Source organism: Cynocephalus volans, chromosome 9 (genome assembly GCF_027409185.1).
Source record: "Cynocephalus volans isolate mCynVol1 chromosome 9, mCynVol1.pri, whole genome shotgun sequence".
NCBI lineage: Eukaryota > Metazoa > Chordata > Mammalia > Dermoptera > Cynocephalidae > Cynocephalus > Cynocephalus volans.
The window spans coordinates 17,887,729-17,900,931 of record NC_084468.1 but is presented as its reverse complement, the minus strand read 5'-3'; positions in this window follow the sequence as shown (position 1 = coordinate 17,900,931).

Below are 13,203 nucleotides of genomic sequence, written 5' to 3'. Positions count from 1 at the left end.
CAAAGTTAAGCACTCAGGACAATATTTTTTCTCATTGTTTTGATTCACTTTTGAAAATTTTATTTACTTATTTATTTCTTTTTTATTTATTTGCATTTGTTTAGTCATCAAGCATTTTTATGAAAATACCAGATGTATTAATGGCTTAGCCTTAATTGCTGCAAAGAAAATCTCTTCCTTTTTGTACAAATTATAGACTAAGCAATCATTCCCAACGATCATTCCCAAGTCCCATCATCAGGAAATGAGATATAAGACATTTTCTATGTAATTCCCAGTACACCCTGTCAGGAAATGTTAGACATCATTATTATTAATTCATTGAATGTCCACTTGCACATGGAAAATATTAAGCAATGATGGTGGCTCCTCAGGTGAAAGCAAATGAGATCAGCATGAACGAGCGTATAGGGCAGCATTGCCCAATACAAAAACAATGCAAGTCATACATGAAATTTTAAATTTCCTAGTAGGCACATATTTAAAAGTGAAAAGAAGTATTTGAAATTTATTTCATTTTATTTTTTTGTATTGTTGAAGCATGAAAGTTTATTATGACTTTTTAAGAATTTTTTTATTGCAATACAGTTTATTGTACATATCTGTGGGGTACAGAGTTGAATATCAATACCTGTGTGTAATATGTGATGTTCAAATCATGATAATTAGTATATTCAACAATATACAATTGTTGTGTGGCCCTTTACGAATTTCTCACTTACATCCCCAACTCCCCTCCCCACCTTTCTGATAACCTCAGTTGTCTCCTTTTGAAAGTGCAGTGTATTATTGTGATTGTCGTATCTTTCTCTCTTTCTTCTCTCTTTCCTTCTTTCATTCCTTTTTTCTTTTTATATTTATTTGCTTATTTTTTAGCTCTCACTTATGAGTGAGGACATGCAGTATGTCTCTCTCTGTGCCTGGCTAATTTCACTTAACATGATTTTCTCTAAGTTAATCCATGTTGCTGTGAATGGCAATATTCATTCTTTTTTATGGCAGGGTAGTATTCCATTGTGTAAATACACCACATTTTCCTTATCCAGTCATCCTGTGATGGACATTTAAGTTGGTTCAAATTCTTGGCTATTATAACTACAGCTGTGATGAACGTGGGAGTGCAAGAATCCCTTTGACATGATGACTTCTATTCCTGTGGGTATATACCCAGCAATGGAACTGCTGGACCATGTGGCAGTTCTATCTGTAGTTGTTTGAGGAGCCTCCATACTGTTTTCCATAATGGATGGCTGCATCAATTTACAGTCACACCAAAAAGCTAGCCCATGTACAATAGTCACCAAAATATGAAATACTTGGTCATCAATTTAACCAAGGAGATGAAATATCTCTACAACAAGAACTACAAATCACTGTTGAAAGTAATTAAAGAGGACACAAAAAGATGGAAAGATATTCCATTCTCTTGGATTGCAAAAAGTAACATTGTGATAATGTCCATTCTACCCCAAATGATCTACAGATTCAATACAATCACCATCAAAATAACAATGATATTCTTAACAGAAATAGAAAAACAATCTTAACATTCATATGGAATAACAAAAAACCCCAAATAGCCAAAGTAATCATGAGGAAAAATAAATAAATAAATAAAAATAAAGCTGGAGGCATTATACTACCTTACTTCAAACTATACTACAAAGCTATAGTAACCAAAACAGCATGGTACTGGAATAAACACAGGCACTTGGGCTAATGGAACAGAATAGAGAACCCAGAAATCAACCCACAAACCTACAACTGATCTTTGACAAAGGCACCAAGAACATACATTGGAGAAAAGAGTGCTGGGAAAACCGGGCATCCATATGTAGAAGAATGAAACTAGACCTGTACCTCTCACCATGTACCACAATCAACTCAAAATGGATTAAAGATTTAAATATAAGACCTGAAACTATAAAACTCCTAAATGAAATTAATTTTAATAATTATTTTTTCTTAACCCAATATGTCTACAGTATTATTACTTCAGTGTGTAATAAATATAAATGTTATAATGTGATGTTTTATATTTTTGTTGTCATGCTAAGTCTTCAAAATCTAGTCTGTATTTTACACTTCCAGTACATTTCAGTTCATACTAGCCATATTTCAAGTCCTCAATAACCACATATGGCTACTTGCTATCATATTGGAGAGGACAAACAGAGAACTATGTCTGCACATAGCTGGACAAATACAGAACAAAGTAAAGGTATTGTATCAAATAGTTACAGTATATACTGTATGTAGAACACACTATCAGGTGTTTGAAGATCAATCCAAATATAAAGGATATGCATTGGGTATGAATCTCAGACTACAGAGTAAATGCAAATAACAACTTCCATTATGATTCATAGATGTATTTAATTTCTTTTACATATGAATTCCCTCCCTATACATGGAAGAAACTTGATCTTCCTCTCCTTGGAGTGGTATTGAGAGTGTGAGGCTTGGAGGAGTGAAGCATCTGGTCCTCCATTGTCATCTGCTGAGATAAGCTTTGGCCTTTCTTGTCCTCAATCACCTATCCTCCATCCATGTTGATTGTTCGTGTTTGTTTCTTATTCCAGGTTCTCACTGGGAGCTAATTCTTTTTCTTCTTAAGTACTCAGGAAATATTTTATTCTTCCAATGTAAAGTGAAAGAACCCCAGCTGTTGGGTTCTACCCTGTATACATCAGGGGAACTTGTGAGGCTGCCTCAGTGTCATTTGCCTAGACAGATTTTGGGGTCATTTCTTCTCACCTTGCACCCTCCTGGGTTCTGGGGTATCTAGACCCTTATTAGTTCTGGGACATTGCCCTGGGGTGGAGTGAGGGGGGCAACAGGGGGTGGGGAAGGCATAGGACACTATCTCTTTGCTCTCAGATCTGGGTATTGACTCTGAATGATGCCATGTTCTTCCAGCTCTTCCAAATAGTGGCTGGCCTTGACTTGGCTTTTGAAACTCCAAAGTCAAGAATTTGACTCATTGTCAATATACTTTCATGAGGACACTCCTCCTCTGAGACATCAGGCATAAAATAATCCAGCTGCTGTCTGCATGGAAAAAGTGTCACAAGATAGCAGAAAACATTATTTTTACAGAAGTATTTTCTATTAGTTTATAAGTGATCTCGGGATCTTTTATAACTTGTTTCCAACTTTATTGAGGAATAATTGATTAATCAAAATTGTGTGTATTTAAGGTGTACAGTGTGATCTTTTGATATATGTATACATTGTAAAGTGATTACCACACTGAAGCTAATTAACATAGCCATTATTTCACATAGTTACTTTTGTATGTGTGTGGTTAGAACATTTAAGATCTACTATCTTAGCAAATTTCAAGTATGCAATAAAGTATTATTAACTAGAGTCACCATGCTGTACAGTAGATCTCCAGAATTTATTCATTCTGCATAATGCAACTTTGTACACTTTGACCATTTTCCCATTTTTCCCATCCTCCAAATACAGAATTCTGTTTCATTCTGAGGTGTGAGTCAGAATAAGATACCATTTAATGAGTATTTCATTCCACTGAGCTCAGTATAGACAATCAGATTGAGGTCAGAGATAGATAAGAAAGAAATTAGCTTTGTCTATTAGAAAGTAGAACATTAACCACAATTAGATCAGTTCCTTAAGTCTTAGATAATTAATTATTGTTCTGCTAATCTTGGGTTAAGAGTTTTCTTTCACAAAGTCATTTATCATAAAACTAAAAGAAATGAAAGCCTTGACTTCTTCTCTGTGTACACTCTGATAGGTGTCCCTGGTGATAATGTCAGGTTTTAATGACAAGCCTGCTCATATGCTTTCATTCCTTGTAACATCAATAGTTAAGAGCGCCACAAACAGTACTTTGCTAAGGTAAATGGTTTGTTTCTGAAGTTTTTGTTTTTGTTTTTCAGAAGACCTGGTTTCTCTTGTGAGGCTTGTAGAGGAACCTTTCTGTCATTGCTACGCACAGTGTGGTTCTCAGATCAGCAGAATCATCACCACCTGGGAGCTTCTTAGGAATGCAGCATCTCAGGTCCCCGACCCCAGATGTACTGAATCAGAAACTGCATTTTACCAAGATTCCCCAGGTGAGCAAATGTCCTTTACAACTTAAGAAGCACTGATTTAAGCATGTGTAAGGGAGACCTAGTTATGACAGTGAATGTTTCCTGTTAAATTATTATAAAAACTGCAATATCAGAATGAAGGAAAATGTAGCTCTCTACTGAGGTATAACAGATAATAATTTGAGAGGGATTTGATCAAAGGTTGCACTGAGAATAAGAACACATTATCAACATGAGGGCTATTGTGGGTTGAATTATGTCCCCCTACAAAATTCATATGTTGAAGTTCTAATCCCCAGTACTTCATAATGTGACTTTATTTGGATATAGAGTCATTGCAGAGGTAATTAGTTAAGCTAAGATGAGGTCATACTGGAGTAGGGTAGGACCCATATCCAATGCACCTGGTGTCTTTATAAATAGGAAGTCTGAACACATGCAGGCAACAGGTAGAATGCCATGTGAAGATGAAGGCAGAGATTGGGGTTTTGCAGCAGAAGTCGAGGAATGCCAAAGAGTGCCAATCAATCACCAGAAGCTAGGGGAGGGATGGAACACGGTTCTCCCGCTCATCTGTCAAAAGGAACCAACACTGCTGACACCTTAATACTGGACTTCCAGCCTCCAGAATCATAAGACAGTAAATTTCTGTTGTGTAAGCCACCCAATTTGTGGTACTTTGTTTTGTCAGTCCTAACAAAGCAATACAGGTCTTGAAAAATCTTCAGGGCCTTCTAACTCATCCCATAATGTGTGTTATGATTGTATTCTGTTATGATTGAAAAGTTGCATCAAATCCAGCAGTAAACTATTCCTTTTGGAGAAAACAAATCAATTTCCTTACAAATATGTCAGAATTTGAACATATGATCTTAAATAGGCTTCCACGCAATGTAAGATTCACACAATTCCAGAAACATATTTATATTGAAAACATTCTGGAATTATGCTGTATAATTAAGTCTTGGTGGGGGAAGTTGAGATTCTCTTTTTCTTTTGCTAATTTTGCTCTTATTGTGGGATGTATGAAAAAGACAGCTCTTACTATAGTCTTGAGCTAACTAAAAATCTGGAGCTACTAATTTTTTTCTAGCATTCTTTGTACTAACACGAGGTAGCAAATCTTTGCTGTTACTCAGAGCTGTCAAGAGAACCCCATACATAGTTTATGTGTAAAAGACACATTAAGAGTTTTATTATTCTGAATCTAGGGTGTGCTTTTGCCAAAAAAAAAAAAAAAAAAATTAAAAGAATTGTCGAGAGACAACATATGAGCAAAATGTATAAGAATGTAAATATAAGAAATAATTACAGGCTTGATTAGGAGTAAGAAATAATTACAGGCTTGATATTTAAAATCAACACAGCAACAAATACCAATAATTAGTAAGAACTCTAAACTTTCCAAAAGTGAGCCTTTTGCTGAAATAATTTAAGATCATGAAAACAAAAATTGTTCAAAAGATAACAGGGTCTTAAGTGAAAATATTATGTGATATAAAAATCTTGTTATTCAGGCAAAACACACAGAAGGCACAGAGTAAATTTTGTTATTTCTTCTTAAGTGCAGACTGTGTATTCTCAGTGCACATTAAAGTACCAGATAATGATTGTTGGATTAACTAATTAATAGTTTTATGGGAAAGAAAATAAAAGCACTGCTCACTTAACTATGAGATCACTTCTTGAAGCTGGTTGAGCAGAAGGCAGTTTCTGGGTTTCCCTGGAGCAATTGAAATGGTTATGTCCTGGAACCATGTTGTGTTTTCTTTCCATTGCTGCTGTAACAAATTACCACACTTAGTGGCTTAAGAGAATGAAATTTATTACCTCAAGGTTCTGAAGGTCCAACTTGGGTGTCACAGGGCTAACACCAAGGTGTTGTTAGGACTGTGTTTGGTGAAGAAGTAGAAATAAAGGTTTTCAGTGGCAGAAATACTTTCATGGTTAAAATCAGGACAACCCTTCAGTAGAGTTAGTGGGAAGAGGCATGAGGGGCTTCTGAGAATCTGGATATTGGTACATGAGTGTGTTTGCTTTTCTGTATGCGTGCATGCTTTAACAAAGAGTTTACTTTTTTAAAAAATCAAAGCAACCACTCAAATATTCTCTTCATTGATATGTGGCTTGTGCACAGAGCCGGTGTCATTAAAAATACAGTATATGGAACTTTAAATTGTTGTTTTAATTAAAAAAATTCAAAAGTGATCAACTGTTTAAAAATTTAATTCTATTTCAGGTTTACTCTTTGAGTAATCAATGAGTGTCTTAAATACAATTTTTCGAGAGTGAGATATTTAGAAAAATTTGTTTTTGTTTTTAAAGACTATAATCCTCTGCAAGCAGGAAGAAAGCCCTTACCAAAAGTCAACCATGCTGGCACCCTGATCTCAGACTTCCAGCCTCAAGAACTATGAGAAAATTTCTGTTTAAGCCACCCAGTCTATGGTATTTTGGTATGGCAACCTGATCTAAGACAGGCAATAAAGGAAGTAACATTAATGTCCATCAACTGGAGAATAATTGGATAATTATTGAATATTACACAGCTATCAGAAAGAGTGAATGAGAGATCAAAATGTTGATCTTGACTGGTGTACTAGTCCATTTCTGTTGCTTATAACAAAATACCTGGAACTAGGTAAATTATAAAGAAACCAAATTTATTGCTTACAGTTTTGGAGGCTGGCAAGTCCATAATGCAGGGAACATGTCTAGAGAGGGTCTTGGTGGTGGTGACAGTGACCCAGGGGTCTCACATGGTGGAAAATGGCAGAGCAGAGAGAGAGTTCCTCAGGCACTCTCCTTTTGGAGTCTTCAGAACCACACCCATGACCACCATTTTTAATCTATTCACTACTGCACGGTCCTATAGTCTAATCACCTTTTCAAGACCCCACCTTTCAATTACTATAATAGGATTTCTCACCCTCAAGAGTTATAGTGGGGATTAAGCTTCTAATATATGCACTCGGGGTGCACAATTCAATCAATCCACAGCAGATGGTGTTCATATCTATTTCAAGAGAGAAAAAATGGAAATTGTAGAGTGATGCATATAGATTGATCTTCTATTTGTAAATGAAATCAAAACTAAACTAAGATATAGACATGTATACATGCTACACATGCACATATATACACAGACATTTATTTATATATCTATAATCATATATCCATGTGTCAGTTTATAGCTATCCTTCTATCCCCGTCTATGAATCTATCTAATCTATCTAATGCTATGTATGAACCTAGAGAAATGTCTAAAGTATCAATTCATTCTGAACAGTATGATTAATAGACATTAGGGGAGAGATTATCAACTTCTTTATATGTCTCTGCATTTTTTTTTTTTTTTTTAAAGATGACCGGTAAGGGGATCTCAACCCTTGGCTTGGTGTTATCAGCACCACACTCTCCCGAGTGAGCCACTGGGCTGGCCTACTGCATTGTTTTAATTCTTACAACAAGCATAAGAAATTTTGTAATTCAAGTGGAATTTTTTTTTTTTTTTTTTTTTTTTTTTTTTTTTTGTGGCTGGCCAGTATAGAGATTGAACTCTGGACCTTGGTGTTATCAGCACTGTGCTCTAAACAACTGAGCTAACTAGCCAGCCTTACGTAGAAAATTTTCTAATGAATTTATTGATGGTGACATTTCTAAAGCACTTCACTTTGCTGCTTTAGAATTAGAATTTTCAAGAGAAAATTTGACCAGGAATATTTTCAATTTGGGTATTTCTTATCTTACCCTATCCCTTCTGGTAAAAGTGAACTCTCTCATAACTGAGTTTGCTATGGTCAATCTTATTGCAGAAAGCCTGTAACTATTTGAAAACTTCTAAAGTTAATTATATGGTTTTTCAAAGCCAGTTTGGAGGGGAAAAAATAAAGCATGTAATTCAAATTATTTGATATGTCCTAAAACCACTTGTATTATAAATATTTATCCTCACACTTTGACTTTTAGAATTTAAAAATATCTTCAGGGACAAAATGGTTTAGACTCCTTATTTTAAAGCTGAGACAAATGAAGCCTAGAAAGCATTAGCAACTTGTCCAAGATCTGCAGTGAATTGGTAAGAAAAATTAAAGTAGCAATTGAAGAAACTAATGATTAGAGAACTGTATGTAAAACTCAAAATAAAATGTGTTTTAGCTATCTGTTATATCTAATAATGATGAAGCTTAATGGCTTGAAACAATATAGGTTTGTTATTCCTCATGATTCTGTGGATCAGGAATTTAGGCTGGGCTTGGTTGTGCTATTCTTTTCCCTGTGGTGTTGACTGAAGTTTTTCACTTGGCTGCATTTAGCTTGAAGCTGGTGGCCTTAGTGCTTTCCCACACTGCACATGACTAGCTTGGGCTTCCTCACAGCATGGTGGTCTAAGTGTAGTCAAACCTCTTGCATGGTGACTGGCTTCCAATAAGGAATGTTCCAAGAAGAGAAGCACCAATGTCTTAAAGCTCTTAACAATCCTTTTCTCTTGCCACATTTATTAATGCCACTCTGGTCAAATCAAGTCATACGGCCAACTCCACAGTAACAAATGCATGAGTAGTGGGAAGCATCATTCAATTAACTTGAGGAAAGACATGTGTCTGTCAAACCACACTTAGTTTTATAAAAAATAAGGCATATATAGTTGGGTGCAATCTTATGTTAAACTATAAGCACTGAGGAATCATAATTTTAAAGAACAAGTGAAACTACAATGGATGTTTTTGTACAGGAGTTGGCAAACTGGCTATCATGCCAAATCTGGGCAACTACATGTTTTTGTATAGCCCATAAGCTAAGAATGGTTCTTACATTTGTAAATGCTTGAAAAAAACTCAAAAGCAAAGTAATTATATGAAACTTAAAGATTTCATGAAATTATATGAAATTTATTTAAAAATTATATGAAATTTAAATTTCAGTGCCCATAAAATTTAATAGAAACACAGTCATGCTCAATTATGTATATACTGAATAGACATTACTTAAAAATTTTGGGGTTTTTTTTAGTTTTTTTTTGTTGTTGTTCTTTTTGTTTTTTCTGGTGGCTGGACTGTATAGACCAGCCATGAAAACAAACAAACAAACAAAAAACTTAAACGTTAAATAAAAAATTCAGCAATAATGGTAATGTGGAAACTGACATGATCAAATTTGCATTTTGGATAAATCACTGTTAGAAGTAATGGAATAAGACGATTTGCTTTATGTGTCCACTTGGCTAGGCTATATTACCCAGTTATTCAATCAAGCATTAATCTAAGTGTTGCTTTGAAGATTAAAAATTCACTGTTTGCAGGATGTGGAACCTGTGGTTAGAGAGGACCAACCTTTTATATCCATGGGTCCCAAGGGCCAAATGCAGGATCTGAGCATTTGTGGATTTTGGTATCATGATGGATAACAAGGGACAACTGTATACACATATACATATGTATAATCTCTCTATATCTCACATAGATTATAATATTAAATCCTACAAACACATCCTGATAGATTCTATTTTCATTACTTTATAATAGATGAGGTTCTGACCTGTGAAGTGAGTTGCCTAAGGCTACTCCATCAAGAGGTGCTAGAGTTGGGATTCAAAACCCCTCCAATGGTGCCAGAGCAGGAGCTTTTTTGAACCACTCTGCACTGCCCCCATCATGTTTATTCTCTGGTCATCTTTGTATGACAGTCAAAACAAGGTGGCAGAGTGTCACCTTGTTCAACCTCATCTGAGAATGTCTATGTTAGGCAATTCAAATATTTTGCTGTTCTGTGCAAGTCTGTGAATAATCACAAAAGTACTGTGAGTGCTGATTTGGGGGTTACAAATACATTTTAGCATGTAGGTAAATTAGCAAAAACGGAATCTATGAATAATAGAGATCAACTGTACTATAAAAGGCAAAGAGCCGGTAAACATGTTTTTGATACCTTAGAACATGTTAGTCAGACTAACGAGCGTAATGAGATTGGCTGGTTGCCCCTAAGTGCACTGGAGAAAGTGAGGAAAGAATAAGCTCAGGGCTTCAAATTCTCAGCTCAAGCTCTGCAAAAAATGACCTGAAATCTTCTATGTTTTCCTTGAAATAAACCCTTATCTTCTGTAGTCACAGAGTTGAGATTTCTGAAAACCAAACCCAGAGCGGCTGAATTCCAGTGCATATTTATTTTTGATTTCACAGCATGTCCTGTGAAGTGAGGACATTAATTGAAAAGGAATGGGATCCTGAAAATTTGACTGGGAGCATATGGGCAGATGCTAATGAATCTGGGGATATCTAACGCTTAAATTCTTCCTTGCCAATAGAAACATCTTTCATTCCTACCTGAGGAGCTTTACCCCACTTTGCCCCAGGAAACTGTAATGGCCTCCCCTGAAGTAATTGCCTTGCCAGACACTGCTACTCCTCCTTGGAACCTACCATGCCACCCTTCTTTGCTTCTAGTCCTATAATTAGACTCAAGTTTCACCAGTCCCCAAAAAGTGAAGTACACAATGTCCAATGAGAAAATGCTCTACTAACTAAAAGAACTGCATGAGCTTTTCGGTTTATGCAGACAGCAATCTGGGGAGTGTGTGTATGAATGGATATTAAGAATATAGGATAAAGGTGGAAGAAACATAAAGTTGGATCAGACCAAACTTATTGATATAGGCACACTAGGCAGCGCTCTGGACTGCATGTTGTAGCTTGATGGGTTTAGAAAGCCTCTAATTGTTTATTTGTTTCATTGGCTGGTTGGTTAAAACATGTACCAAATGGTGGCCTACAGGAAATGAAGTAAGATGCCAGAACTGCCTTGGTATACTGTAGAATAGGGTATCCAAAGGCTTAGGGATATAGGAATGTCATAGCGGATTTATCATGTAAGACTAGCTCACCCACACTGGGGGGATCCAGAGAATACATCTTTCATCAGAACTTGAAGAAATAAATCTGTGAGGGGTATCCCAGCATCCTTGAAGAACTTTGTGCTTTCTCTTTTCTGCAGGTCAGAAGTCACAGTGGAAACTGCTGCCACCGAACTTGAGTTCCTAAATTCGTTGGGGATAATTGGATCCCATGGTGACAGGAGCCAAATGGACACGCTTATTCACCAAAGACAAGCTGGGTGTGGTTACTATCATGAACAACGAATGGAGTCAAAGCAGTAAGCAGAATAGTATAACTCACAGAGACCTACAGCGTTGGCTAGTTAATTATGGGTTCCTGGCAGAGAAATGGGTGCACAGTCTGATAAATTCCTATCTGACCTGTATAAGCAGAAAAGTTTATAGGTCAAATGAACAGAAGCCTAATGTGAATCACCAAAACCAAGGGAGTAACAGAACCCTCTCTCAATTCCCAGACTTTGAACCAGATTACAGACCTAGAATCCCTTGAATGAAGGGGAAACTGAGTCCCCTTGAGGAAGCACCCTGCTGTACTGCCAAAAATTTAAACTGCTAATCTTCCTCTAAGACTTCCCCCAAAGAGACCTGTGGACTTTTACCAGGATGACTATGCACTGCAGAAAAGGAAATAATTATAGTTTTCAAAGATTACTGGACACTTGCTCTAAACTGACACTAATTCCAGAAGACCCAAATGTCACTGTGGTCCACGAGTTGGAGTAGAGGCTTAGGAAGGTCAGGTGGTCAATGGAGTTTTAACTCAGATCTGTCCCATAGTGGCTCCAGTGACTCCCTGAACCCATGATGTGATTATTTGCCCCTTCTCGGATGCGTAGTTGGAACAGACATTTTCAGAAATGAGCAAAATTTCCACATTGGTTTTCTGACCTGTGGACTAAGGGCTATTACAGTAGCAAAGGCCAAGTGGAAGTCACTAGAACAGTCTTTACCTAGTAAAATAGTAATCCAAAAGCAATAGCACATGCCTGAGTGCCACCAGCAGGGACTTACATTATGCAAGAGTGGAGATTCCCATCACGTCTCCATTCAGCTACCTTTTGACCAGTGTAGAAAACAGCTAAATCTTGGAAAATGGCAGTAAATCTTCATCAGCTTCACCAGATGGTGACTCCAATTGCAGCTGCTGTGCCAGTTGTGGTTTCATTGCTTGAGCAAATTCATACATCCCCTGGTACCTGATATGTGGCTATTGATCTGGCAAATGCTTTTTGGCTCAATACTTGTTGGTCAAGACCACCAGAAACAGTTTTCTTTCATCTGGCAAAGCCAGCAATACACCTTTACTGTCTTACCTCAGGGATATATCAACTCTCCAGCCCTACATCATAATTTAGTCTGCAGAGACCTAAATAGCCTTTTTCTTCCACAACAAATCACACTGGCCCATTACATTAGTGATATTATGCTGATTGGACCTAATGAGCAAGAAGCAGCAACTAACTACTCAAGACTTATTGGTAAGGCGTTTGCATGTCAGAATGTGGGGAATAATTCTGATCAAAATTCAGGGGCCTCCACCTTAGTAAAATCTCTAGGGGTCCAGTTGTGTCAGGCATGTTGATATATCCCTTCTAAGGTGAAGAATAAATTGTTACATCTCGCCTCTCCTACAAAAAAAGAGATACATCCAAAAAAGAGATACATCACCTAGTGGGCCACTTTGGATTTTGGAGGCAACATATTCAACATTTGGGTGTGTTACTGCAGCCCGTTTACTGAGGGACGCAAAAGCTACTAGTTTTGAGTAGGGCCTAGAATAAGAGAAGCCCTGCAATGGGTCCAGGCTGCTGTGCAAGCTGCTGTATCATTTGAGCCATATGATCCACAGATCCAATGGTACTTGAAGTGTCAGTGATAAATACAGATGCTGTGAGAATCTCTGATATGAAGCAATCATTTTAATCAGGTGGATGATAAGCAGGTTTTGAAATTTTTCCCCAATTCTTCCAAATCCTTTTGTTCCCTTTGCACACTTCAGTTGATGAGATTGGTTAATTTCATGTGTCAACTTGGCTGAGCCAGTGGTGTCCAGATATTTGGTTAGACTAATGTTTTTGTGAGAGTACATTTAAGTCAGTAGATTTTGAATAAAGAAGATTGCCTTCATAATGTAGGTGGGCCTCATCCAATCAGTTGAAGACCTGAATAGAATGAAAGAATGACCTTTTCCAGAGCAAGAAGGAATTCTACGCTGACAGCCTTAGGATTCGAACTGCAGCACTG